The 12,632-nt window shown below is 52.4% G+C and overlaps 1 pseudogene; it reads left to right on the top strand.

Annotated features, from left to right (window-relative positions):
• Positions 1-1,401: 1,401 nt before the first annotated feature.
• LOC102428766 lies at positions 1,402-1,851 on the top strand (annotated as a pseudogene).
• The last annotated feature ends 10,781 nt before the right edge of the window (positions 1,852-12,632 follow it).

Raw genomic sequence — 12,632 nt, 5'->3', positions numbered from 1 at the left:
GTGTAGCTGTATTTTGCCAAACCGTGTTTTAAAACCATTTCTCTCTTTATCCCTTTCATCTGGGCTCCTTCATGCCAAGCTCTCTCCTGAGAATGGGTGTGAGACCCTCGGTACATGCACTCCCCCAATTCAAGAAACAGTCCATGCTCCACTTCCTGGGAGAGCTTGCTTAGCTAAATAAAAGTGAAGTGACACTACCCTCCCAGACCACAAACAGCTGTGTGTTGGTGGCATCGTGGGGTCATGAGCAATTAGGATAAGGTTGTGACCTTTTTAGGTCACAACCACCATTTTGATCATTGTCATCAAACATTCACTACACTTGACTGCTATGCAAAGCCCCAGATTGCTGGGAGTCAGCTTTAGCTTTAAACTTCTCAGGTGATATGATGCCTCCTGCATTCTCTTCCCATTTCCACCACTCTGATTGAGGCCCATGCATGTCTCATGTCTTCTAGCAGTCCTTGCCCTCAGCTTCTCCCCTCAATAGCCATCACAGCCTGTATTAGTCAGCATGGGTCTCCATAACAAACTATCACAGACTGGGTGGCTTAAACAATAAATTTCTCCCAGTTCTGGAGGTTGGAAGTTCAAGATCAAGGTTCTGGCAGGGTTGGTTTCTCTTGAACCCTCTCTCCTCAGCTTGCAGATGGGTGCCTTCTCACTGTGTCCTCATGTGGCCTTCCCCCTGTGTGCACAACCTTGGTGTGCACAATCCTAAAAGACACCCGTCCTATAGGATTAGAGCCCCACACTTAGGACTTCATTTTATTTTACCTCTTTGAAGGTCCCATCTCCAAAAACATTGGGAATTAGGGCTTCAGTGAATTTAGGGGTGGGGGGGGTGCACACAATTTAGTTTACAGAACCACCTTAGCATCCTAAAACAGGTCAGATCTTGGCAAGGGTTCCCTTGGTGACTCCCCGTTGCTACTAGATAAAACCTGGATTCTGTCTAGCAGGTCAGAGCCCACCCTCCAGCCTTTTTGTTACCCACACATCCTCTGTCCCTCAGCACACAGGACAGTTTCCCTGTCAGCCTCGTGCCTGTCTCCCATTCCAGTGTCTGTGCCATGCCCTTCTCTTGGCCCGGTTTGAGCCCCTTACCCCCAATCACCCTCCCTGCCTCAGGGACTGAGGTACCCCTGTTACCTGCTGGGCTGTCGGCAAGTCCATCCTCCTTCCTCACAGCATCTCAACTGTTAGCACTGGAGAGGTGCTCCATACCACAGATGGTGAGTTCAAGGGCATTCCCTGTCCCACACTGAACTGAAAGCTGATGTTGACCTTGACCCTGTACTCTTCACAGCTGACCAGTCTTCCCACAGCTGAAACATTTCATGATACTGCCAGTGGGGGCCATTACTACAGGAAAAGTTTTGGCAGAGCTGAGCAGTCAAGATGTTTGACTTGACTGAGGACAAGACCGCGGAGTTCAAGGAAGCCTTCCAGCTGTTTGAGTAAACAGGAGAGGGCAAGATCCTGCACAGCCAGTGTGGGGCCGTGGTGAGAGCTGGGTTAGGACCCCACCAACACCGAGGTACTCAAAGTCCTGGGGAACCCCAAGCGTGATGAGATGAATGCGAAGGTATTGGACTTTGAGCACTTCCTGCCGGTGCTGCAGACTGGCCAAGAACAAGGACCAGGGCATCTATGGGGAGTATGTTGAAGGCCTTGGGGTGTTTGACAAGGAAGGGAATGCCACTGTCATGGATGCTGAGATCTGACATGCTCTTGTCACTCTGGGTGAGAACAATAGAGGAAGAAGTAGAGATGCTGGTGGCTGGGCACAAGGACAGCAACGGTTGTGTCAGCTACGAAGAGCTCGTCCGCATGGTGCTGAACAGCTGAAGACATTCCCCTGTGCCTTCCCCGTGTGAGACTGTGTGTGCAGCCCCGGAGGCTTCCTAGGCTCTCTTGTCACAGCACTTTCCCCAGCTTGTATCTCTTGGATGATATTTGCCATCAGCATTCACCAAATAAACTTGCTGTCTGTGCCCTAAAAGAAAATACCAGTGGGTATCACCCTGTAGGCATGCAGAACTGCAGAACACCTGAGATCTCCCACCACAGCCTCTGAATTACATCAAGGCATAATGGCTTGGACACCCAGCCATCTGCGCGTGCACTCCCATCTCTCCCTTTAATCTAGCTCAATGGTCTTCAAACTTGAGTGTACATAGCACCACCATTCAGGTCAAATACAACAAAAACATATCCTTTTATAGTCACACTCACAGACATGCTGCCGGAGACAGCTCAGAGTGTCCTTGTGATCCTCCGGATTAGAATCTGGACCAGGCATAACCAGCCTGTGATGCTGCCCAGCTGGTGCCCTGGCACTGAGCTTGTCCCAGAGCAGCATTTCTCAGCTGGACAGTGGGGGTGTCTGTGGTTGTCATGACTGGGGGCGCTTCTGGCATCAAGTAGGTAGAGGCCACTGATGCTGTTCAACACCCCACAGTGTCCAGGATGGCCCCACCCCAGAGACCCAGCCCAATGTCAGCAGCGCCTAGATCAAGAAACCCTGCCCTGCCGAAACCGGTTTGGCTCAGTGGATAGAGCGTCAGCCTGCGGACTGAGAGGTCCCGGGTTCGATTCCGGTCAAGGGCATGTGCCTGGGTTGCGGGCACATCCCCGGTGGGGGATGTGCAGGAGGCAGCTGATCGATGTTTCTCTCTCATCGATGTTTCTAACTCTCTCTATCTCTCTCCCTTCTTCTCTGTGAAAAATCAATAAAATATATTTAAAAAAAATTAAAAAAAAAAAAAAAAGAAACCCTGCCCTGTACTAAATGGGAAATATATATGCAAGTTCTGGTGTGGAACAAGGTCAACAACCATCCACCCTCACTGGTTTCCTTAGGTGGGACCCTCCTCCAGGTGAAGACAATGCTTGTGACCTGAGCTGGGTCACTGTGGGAACAAGGTGGGTAAAGCTCCACAGGTCGTCTCTCCTTCCTTAGAGTCTTCATTGGCTGAAGGATGAGATACCCTTCCACCCCAAGAGATGCCTTCAGTTGGCACCCTTTGTGGGTCAGCACTTCAGGAACAGAAGGGGATACCCTGCTGCAGTGGAAGCCATCAGCATGCAAGGAAGCCAGGAGCCTCCACAGAGCTAGCTGCTCAGTGTCATTGTGCAGTTCTGGTGGCTTATGCAGCAGCGGCAGCAGGTCTCAGTCCAGGGAGCTCCATGTACTCATGCTTGGACTGGGTGTCCCTGCCCTTGCAGCGTGAGCAAATCAGACCCCCTTGTTGAGCCTTCCTGGTGGCTGCAATGGCATGGCCTTTCATGTCCTCCCAATGTCCATCCCTTCCCTTGACAGTCACACACCTCTCCCGTGTTACTCAGGAGAGGGTCAATTCAGCCAGCTCGACCCCATTCCTCTCAACTGTGCCCAATTGGAGTGGGTGGTGTGGGACCCAGGCTGGACAAGAAGCCATGAGGGAAGCTGGCACAAGAAGGCACAGGTAGAACTTGCATAGAACATAACTTGCAGCATTGTTTCAACAGCAGAAAAATGGCAATAATGTGTAGTGGTTTAAAAATCAATACACACAAAGAAAATAAATAAATAAATAAATAAATAAATCAGTCCACAAATTCTCCTCCCTTCAAAAGGTGGGGCCGAATCCTCTCCCCTTGAGTGTGGGTTAGATTTAGTGATTCACTTCTAACTAACTGAATGTGGCAGAAGTTATGCCATGTGATGTCTGAGGCTGGTCATAACAAGGACAGCTTCTACCTGGTGCGCTCTGGCTCGAGGAAGAACGTCTTGGAAGCACATCCCACCACCCCGTCAAGACTTCAGATAATAGAGCCCAGCCGACGGCTTGATTGCAGTCTCATAAGGACCCTGAGCCAGAGCCTTGCCACTCAGAACCCTGACTTATAGAAACTGTGAAGATGATAAATGGTTATTATTATTTTTAATATATTTTTATTGATTTCAGAAAGGAAGGGAGAAGGAGAGAGAGAAACATCAATGATGAGAGAGGATCATTGATTGGTGCCTCCTGCACACCTACCCTGGGGATGGAGCCCACAACCTGGGCATGTGCCCAGACCGGGAATTGAACTGTGACCTCCTGGTTCATAGGTTGACACTCAACCACTGAGCCACGCCAGCTGGGGCAGATGATAAGTTATTATTGTTTGAAGTGACATTATTGAGGATCATTTTTAACTCAGCAATAGATAACTAATATATACTAGTAAATGTCTACCATTAGGACACTAGGCAAATGAATTGTGATACATTCAAACAAATTATCAGCCTTTTAGTTTGGGAGGCTTAGGGCAGAAGTACAAATGGAAGTCTATCCTATATAATAAAACCCTAATATGCAAATCGACCAAACAATGGAATGACCAGCTGAACAATTGGTCGCTATGATGCGCACTGATCACCAGGGGGCAGATGCTCAACGCAGGAGCTGCCCCCTGGTGGTCAGTGCACTCCCACAGGGGTGAGTGCTGCTCAGCCAGAAGCCTGGCTCATGGCTGGTGAGCGCAGCGGTGGTGGCGGGAGCCTCTCCTGCCTCCACAGCAGCACTAAGGAGCAGCGAGCAGGCGGGCAGTAAGGAGTGAGGGGTCCCAGACTGCGAGAGGGTGCAGGCCGGGCTGAGGGACACCCCCCTTCAGTGCATGAATTTCGTGCACTGGGCCTCTAGTATACTATATGCCTAAATATTTTAACATTATAAATCAAGCTGGCATAAAGTTAAATACAGTACAGTTGAACCCCCCACCCCCTTATCCAAGGGGATATGTTTCAGAATTTTCTTATATGATCCTTATTGGTATTGGGCTAAAGTCTTTGATACCCTCTCTGACAAATGGGCTTTTAAAATTGAGTACTATCTACCAGTGGCCGATATTTAACAGAGCATGGGTGGCTGGGGTCAGAAAGATCTGGGTCTGAATCCTCAGAGAGTTTCCTCAGTTCGACAATGAGGACGGATGGATGGATGAATGGCACCAGCACCTTCTCTACAGGTGGTAAGGCATGAATGAGGTGATGTAGACAAAGCCTCAGAGCTGTGCTTCCCACCGAGCAAGCCACCAATAAAAGCTGATTCTCCTTAGTAAAGTTGTTAGTTTAGTGGTAACCAGTCTTCCATATTTAAAAATATATATTTTTTTTATTGATCTTAGAGAGGAAGGGAGAAGGAGAGAGAGATAGAAACATTTATGATGAGAGATAATCACTGACTGATTGCCTCCTTCACACCCTCTACTGGGGATCAAACCTGAACCTGGGCATGTGCCTTGCCCTGGAATCGAACCTTGACCTCCTGGTTCATGGGTTGACGCTCAGCCATTGAGCCACACCAGCCAGGCCAGTCTTCTGTATTTTAATAATAGGGTCATCCACTTGTTTTTTGGTTTAAAAATAATGTTAAAGTTTAACTTTATTTGAGGAATCTTGATGTTGAAAAAAAAAAAAAGAATACCACCCATGTGGTTGAGCCACATACCGTGCCTCAGTTTCCTCTTCCGTGAAATGGGGGCAGCAATGGTCCCTACCTCACAGGGTTGTCATGAGATTGTGTTTGTTAATGAAGAGAGCTTACAACTGTGCCTGTGCTCATTGAAAGGTCTCAACAGGTGTTAGTAGCTGCAGAAGGTACTGTATGGCCCTGGATGGTGTGCTCAGTGGTTAGAGCATCGGCCCTTGCACTGAAGGGTCTGGAGTTCGATTCCCTGTACAGGGCACGTACCTGGGTTGCAGTTCACTCCCATTCCCAGTTGGGGTGTGTGCGGGAGGCAACCAGTTGATATGTCTCTCTCACATTGATGTTCCCCTCTCTCTGTCTCTCTCCTCTACCCTCCTTCCTTCCACTCTCTCTGAAAAGCAATGGGGGGAAAAATCCTCAATGAGGATTAACAAAACAACAAAAAGAAGGTACTGTGTGAATGTAGGCATCTGAAGCAGCTGACGGCAGTGTCTCCTGTGGTTTATGTGCTCAAGTTCTACATAGAGCCCCATCTAACGCAGCTGGGCTTTCGTGTTGGTTGTGGTTCTAGCACTCAGCCTCCCAGGGCTTTCCCCCTCCCTGCTGCTGGAGCCAGCTTCACCGCCCAGCTCACGCCTGGAATGGGCCCTGCCGTGACCCTGCCATTTTCCTCCATGGCCACCCAGCCACCCAGGTCCGGTGGCCCAGCAGGGTATGACGGGCGCCAGCCCCACTCCAACCAGGACTTCGATTATGACAGCAGATCCCTGGAGTCTGCCCCACACCCACCACTGCTCCCTCCTACCAGGTGTCAGCCCGCCTTTCTCCGACCAGCAACAGTCCTTCCTTGAAAGCATGGATGGTATTGAGGGGAAGAGGCATGTGGGCAGCCGGTGCTAGCAGACAGTCCAGGACACGCCTTCACCCTCCTCATGCTCCTGTCCCTGTCCATAGAGGTGACTGGGCATGGGCTTGTCCTGGTTGGGCCCTTCCCGTGTGGATAATGCCACTTTCCCCACCTTGGAGTTCTGGGCCACAGGTCTGTCCGCTGCGTTTCTACTTGGAATTGCCAAGCACCCAGGCTGCACGTGGTCCACCCCGCACCCTCCAGCCTCTGCCACCCACAGGCTGTCCCTGGCTGGTCAGTACATGGCACCACAGGCCACCTGATTAGCCAAGCTTCACAATTTGGCTCTGTTCCCGCTCACCCTCCCTCTCTTGTCATTGCTTCTCCAAGGCCGTCGACTTCTCCCTCCAGACCCACCCTCCCACAATTCTGTCCCCTCCCAAGGCCTCCTGGCCTCTGTGCTTTCGTCATTGCCTCCATGGAGTCCCTGATCCACCCACAGCCTGAATCCCCCTCTAAACCAAAATCAGCCATGCTCCCTGGTGCCCTGGTGGGAGACCCCTGCCCGTGTGTGGGCAAGTGAGGACACACCTCACCCTTTCTCCCTGCTCTTAGGGTCTCTCCCGTGGAAACCCTCTCGCAGGACAGTTATAGCTATTGACCATTGACAACATCAGTAGCTGTGGGCCAGCCTTAGCTCCCTGCCATGGCCACACTCTGCCAGCCAGTGGGTCTCTGCAGGGTCAGAGGGTGGGAGCGAGGGCCTGGGAGTCACCACATTAAAGTCACATTTAAACATTCCAGATTCATAGGAAAGTCGGGAGTAAATAATGTGAGTGTCAGGGCTATCTTTTCAACTAGGGGCCTGTGTGTGTGTGTGTGTGTGTGTGTGTGTGTGTGTGAGAGAGAGAGAGAGAGAGAGAGAGAGAGGAAAGAAAGAAAGAAAGAAAGAAAGAAAGAAAGAAAGAAAGAAAGAAAGAAGGAAAAGAAAGAAAGAAAGAAAGAAAGAAAGAAAGAAGAAAGAAAGAAAGAAAGAAAGAAAGAAAGAAAGAAAGAAAGAAAGAAAGAAAGAAAGAAAGAGAAGGAAAAATGGAGCTGAATGTGTTTTTCAAGGAAGCTTTTCCAGGGTGGAAGGGGGTAAGTTCTGTGAGGACTCGGATCTGAGAAGTGGAAGAGATACACACGCTTCCCCTTCACACCCATGACACGGAGGAGGAAGAAGAGTCTGGAAAGGAGTGGTGGGCACAGGTCACACATGAGTCCCAGCCGGGATCAGAGCTCGGGACCACAGGCCCAGGGCTCCAGGCTTCAGCTGAGACTTAGACATCCAGGGGGCCTTGGCCAGTTGTGCCTGTGGCTCATCCGCAGCGGGCGGCTGTGTTTGCTCTGGCAGCTGGGGAGGCTGGTTGAGGTGGTCATAGGGAATGTGGCTCTCGCTCTCGATCCCTGGGGATGGGGGTAAAGCGTGGTTCTTCAGAGGGTCTCTGCTTGCTCTCCAGGGACCAAAGGAGCTAACTGTCAGCCCAGCGATGGGTACAGCCACGCACAGCCCCCACAATGGTACCCACTACTAGGAGGCACAGCCAGCCAGCGGCTCATCCCCTAGTTACACCTAACCCCCAGCATCCACCATCCAGGCCTCCATCTTTGTGTCCACCCTGCCTTCCTCGTCCTCAACCTCCTACAGCTTTGCCTCCACCCCGTTCACAGGTGAGATGGTGGTTTCTTTGAGCATGAAAGTGGGTGAAGCCTGTTACTTGATTTGCAGCAGAAATGAACATAGTCCTGGAAACCAACCCATTTTCCTCTCTTTCTTTTCTCTGCTTCTTAGGACTAAGCTACCCAAGCTGTGACATGTCAGTGTACTCAGCAGCTGGTCCTTACAATGCTTCACTGCCCCCACCCCCTCAGATGCAGCCTCCACCTCCATCACCTCCACTCCCAAAGCCTGAGGACTTGTCCCCGTGGGGTGGCTCAGGGAACAGCTCCAGTGCCAGTTCTGCTGGCAGCTTCCCGAAGAAGCCACGGGTTCTCACCAGGCTGCTGAAACCCAAGGGTTGGCCCAGGCACCCCCCGCTTCACTACTGTGACATCTGCAAGATCAGCTGTGCCGGTAACCAGGTCAGCCACCCATGCCTAATGCCTCCCCTCCCTTGTCCCCTGTGGCCAGCCAGAGGTCAGGGTTGGAGCCTGCCCAAGAGAGGCCTGTTATTAAACTTACAGCGTCACGTGTGCATCAGAAGTGCCTTAAGATTGCCCTACTGGTGTTTGAGTGGAAGAAATGAGAGCAGCACAGCGCTGACTATTGGCCATAGAAACCTCGTCTTAAACCCCAAGGTGAGGGGGGCTTCTCTTAACTCTGGGTAGGGAAGGCAGTCAGCGGCCCCTCCCGCAGTAGTGAGGGCCCAGGCAGACACGGCTAGTTGGGGTGCGCCTCTGCTGCATGGCTGTTTAGGCAGGGCCACGGGTGGATTACATCGGGCACGAGGGCACATGTATGTGTGTTGTCTCTCCCTGAAACCTTGATAGAACCAATGGGATGGCAGCACCATTTCTTCCCATGGAGCCTGGGATAAACCCAGGTGCTGGAGGTTCTCTGAAGCCCCGCCCTAGACCTGGAGAATTCCCTGGGCTGCCACCTCCCACATGCTGGGAGTAGCCCCATGCACACCCCGGTGCTCACAGTGTACACACTGGGCTCTCACACTTATGTGGGTGCTAGGAGATTAAGGTGGGCTCCTCGAAGCCCCACCTCTGGTCCTGCTTCCCTCAGGGGTGGGACACACCAACAGTACTTGAGGGAAGTGACGGCTGCCACGGGATGCAGACTGAGTGGTTCATAACCAGGATTGTACGTCAGGCACTGCATGGCCGCTCCACGTGCATTGCCTGATGTACCCATTATGACTGTTTAACCTAGATTTTGTCATTGGCCCCAATTTGCAGATGGAAAAAACGCTGGCCTTGAAGGCTGTGCTGTCACTCCTCTGGGCCACCCAGGAAGGCTCAGTGATCCCTTTAGTTTCCAACCATCTCTGCTCTTTGCTCCCATGGGACGGGAAGGGGGCTTATTTTATTTTTAGCATCAGTAGCACTGTGTTTTGAATAATCACATGATACTGAAGATAAGATCATAAAGCAGTTTTGACAACAAACTCCAGAGACTCGCTGGATTTGTCTAATGGGGCCAGGTTACCTATGCCCCTTGGGCCACCTGATGTCTCATTGTTGATTACCTAACGGCTGTTGTGGGGGTTTCCTCAGCCGGGGGCCTGTAGCCAGGGCCCCTCCATAGTTGCATTCAGGTTGGCACCAAGCACTGTGGTCCTTGTTCTCTCAGCTGTGACCCAAGCCGACAGGAAATGGCCTCGCAGGGCCCTGTATCCAACTGGCCAGTGTCACACAGGGGTGGAGGGGCTGTGGGAGCCTGGGTTTGCATGGCATTCTCTCCTTCACACTGGCCCACCGGAAGCAGGTCCGCCTGGTTTCTGGCCGGAGCAGGTTGTATGACACAGTTCTTTCAGGGCCTCCCGAGCCATGGCAGTGGCTGCAGACCCTAGAGGGGAAACTGGCACACAAGTCAGAGGCCAGGACAGCTGCCCACCCAAGGAGGCTCTGGAGGCCTCTGGGAGGGGCTGTGACTCGCAGCCAGTGGGCCCAGGCTCGTGCAAGAGGTAACCTCGGCCATCGTTGTGCGCCTTGCTCCATCTCTGGGTTCTGGTGGGCCTTTCAGGGGCCAGGTTTCATGACCTCAGCCAGTTCTCCATCTCACATTTACACACACATCCCTGGCAGACCTCAGTGCGTCATCCGGAGCTTGCTGGAAGGTGCAGGCACTGGGTTTCAGGTCTTGGAAGGAAGGCCAAGGCAGGCAGCGGCATTTCTTGCTGAGCAGCCCCTTTTGCTGTGGGAAGGAGGGTGGGAAAAGGAATTGGTGCCCTAGAAAGCCAGGTGACCGCGTCACCCCAAGGCATGTGATTCCGGGGCATTAGGAGCCAGTGTGCGCCCTCCTTGGCTGTCACCCAGAGCCTGAGCAGTGGCCCCACAGGCTTGTCTTGAACAGCTTTCTAGAACTCAAATTCTGACGCTTCTTCCAGCCACTTCCACAGTTCCCAGCCTCCCTGAGTTCGTCCAAAGACTGCATGTGGCTAAAAGGAAGTGCACGCAGCAGCATTTCTTTTCATTTTTGTGTTTTTGTTCAGCCAGTTCAGCATCCTGTTTTGTCCCATGCAAAATGACCACAACAGATAGGACTTCTGCACTTCAGACCTGGTCATTTAACAGTTAAGGAGATGAGGCCCATAAAAGCCGCAACAAAAAGATAAGGGCGCATAATGGGCAGAAATCGAGACAGGGCAAAGGCGGGAGCGCCACAGGGCAGGGCATGTGCCAGAGGTGGCTGAGCCGGGGGAGGAGAAAGGGCACCAGATGGTGGTAGAGGTGAGCTCAGCATGGGAGGGCGTGTTGGTTCCTCTGAAAGCCGCCCTTTGGAATAGCTCAGCAGACAGGAAGCCAGAACGCTGGCCTTAAAGGCTGTGCTGTCACTCCTCTGGGCCACCCAGGAAGGCTCAGTGATCCCTTTAGTTTCCCGAGGCCCCGGTTGTCACATCTCTCGGGGGTCCTCAGGTGTCCGTCTGTCTGCGCTGGCTGTGGTTGGATGGGAACCTTTGATTTGCACCTTGCTGCGGGAACAGGCCCACTGGATTGGCAGAAAAGCCTCTTGCTTGGAGTGTCGCTATAGGGGACCCCCCTACCCCCCCTCAGTCCTGAGCTCCCTGCAGCCATCAGGGGAGAGGCCCTGGTATCCTCACTGGGTCACCACCTGTGGGGTCCCCGTCATTCCTCAGCTCCACTCCCCCATGTCCTGCTGCTGCTTGTGCTGCACCTCTGCAGAGCTGACATGCCTCCTGTCCCTGCCCACGGGGCCTGGGGCCTCTCAGCCAACGTGACGTGCACCTTTCCTCGCAGCCCACACGCGTCTGGTGCAAGCACACTCCCATCTAGCCCACAGAGGGGGAGCTCCGGGCCGCCGGAAGGCTGTGCTCACTGGGAGTGTGCCCTCAAGCTGGTGTCCAACACATGGGCGGAGAAGGGCAGGGGCCCAGAGCAGGGGGGGTGATCGTCGGTAATGGAGTTCACCCTCATTTTCCCAGGCCCGGGGTGACTTGGAGGGGGTGGAAGTTCTCACAGGAAGTGGCTGCCAGGAGGGGCAGAGGTGGCTCTTCCTCTGAATGGCTTTGAGCCTCTGAGTAGCAGGGGCTTTCCAGACCGCGGGCAGTAAGTTCACCGAGTCTCTAGTCTCAGGGCTGGAGCCCCAAGGTTCAAAGGGAGTTACAGTCGCAGTTGGAGAGCTGTTGTTCGAGGCCAGAATTTACTTTTCCCACCAAAGGGGCATCTAGAAACAGTTCACAAAACATGAACCACCTCTGTTTGCTCATCTATGAAACGGGGATAAGTGTGGTTCTGCCCTGACCCCCCCGCCTCCTGGAGCAGAGGCTGCCCCTTGGTGCCCAGCTGAGTCACCGTTCAAGGCCCCGGGGTGAGGGGGAGGCAGAAAGTCCCTGTGCCCTGTATGGAGTCGTTATACAATTAAAATAATCCGAGAGGGAGTTAGCTTTCCAAGTCCTTTCTCTCTAGGTGGCTTTTTCATTTTCATTTTTTGTTTTTTTAATTGTGGTAAAATACTCAGAACATGAAGTTTACCGTGTTAACCATTTTTATGTGTATGCTAAGTACATCCACAAGGTTGTGCAATCATCACCCACCACTTATCTATTTTAGAATTTTTTCATCATCTAAAACAGAAATCTGTTCCCATTAAATTCCCTGCCCCCCTGCTCCAACCCCTGGCACCCTCCTTGCACTTCCTCTTTCTGGACATTTCATGTAGGTGGAATCATGCAGTACGTGTCCTTTTGTGTCTAGCTGATTCCACTTTAGTTTCTCTTCACTATAGTGTTTGCTCCCACTGTGAGTTACAAAGTGTCACCATAAAAAGACCTCACCCCTCAGCTTAAGCATGCGAACCTCCCAATACGTTGCCTCTACTTGGGAAAGTCAGCCGTCTTCACCCTCCTGGTAGGGAAGACAGGAGTGCAAAGAAGACATTTTTTTCATCTCTCCCTTGGCACCCTCACGAAGCCAAAACACAAGACCGCAGAATCTGAGGGGGCGGGGAGGGGGTGTGTCTTTGAAGGGTAGAGCCAGCCTAACACTGAGGTTTGCCTGGGGCTTTGTGCTTGTGCGCAAACCCAGGAAAGAGAGAGGGCCCGCAGCCCCACTCCCAGGGCCAGGTCTGCCCTCTGAGCCTGTGCGGATGGGCTGGT

The sequence above is a fragment of the Myotis lucifugus genome, unplaced genomic scaffold, assembly GCF_000147115.1.
Source record: "Myotis lucifugus unplaced genomic scaffold, Myoluc2.0 scaffold_737, whole genome shotgun sequence".
NCBI classification, from domain to species: domain Eukaryota; kingdom Metazoa; phylum Chordata; class Mammalia; order Chiroptera; family Vespertilionidae; genus Myotis; species Myotis lucifugus.
The sequence above is the reverse complement of the archived record's forward strand: the minus strand, read 5'-3'. Positions and strand labels throughout refer to the sequence as shown.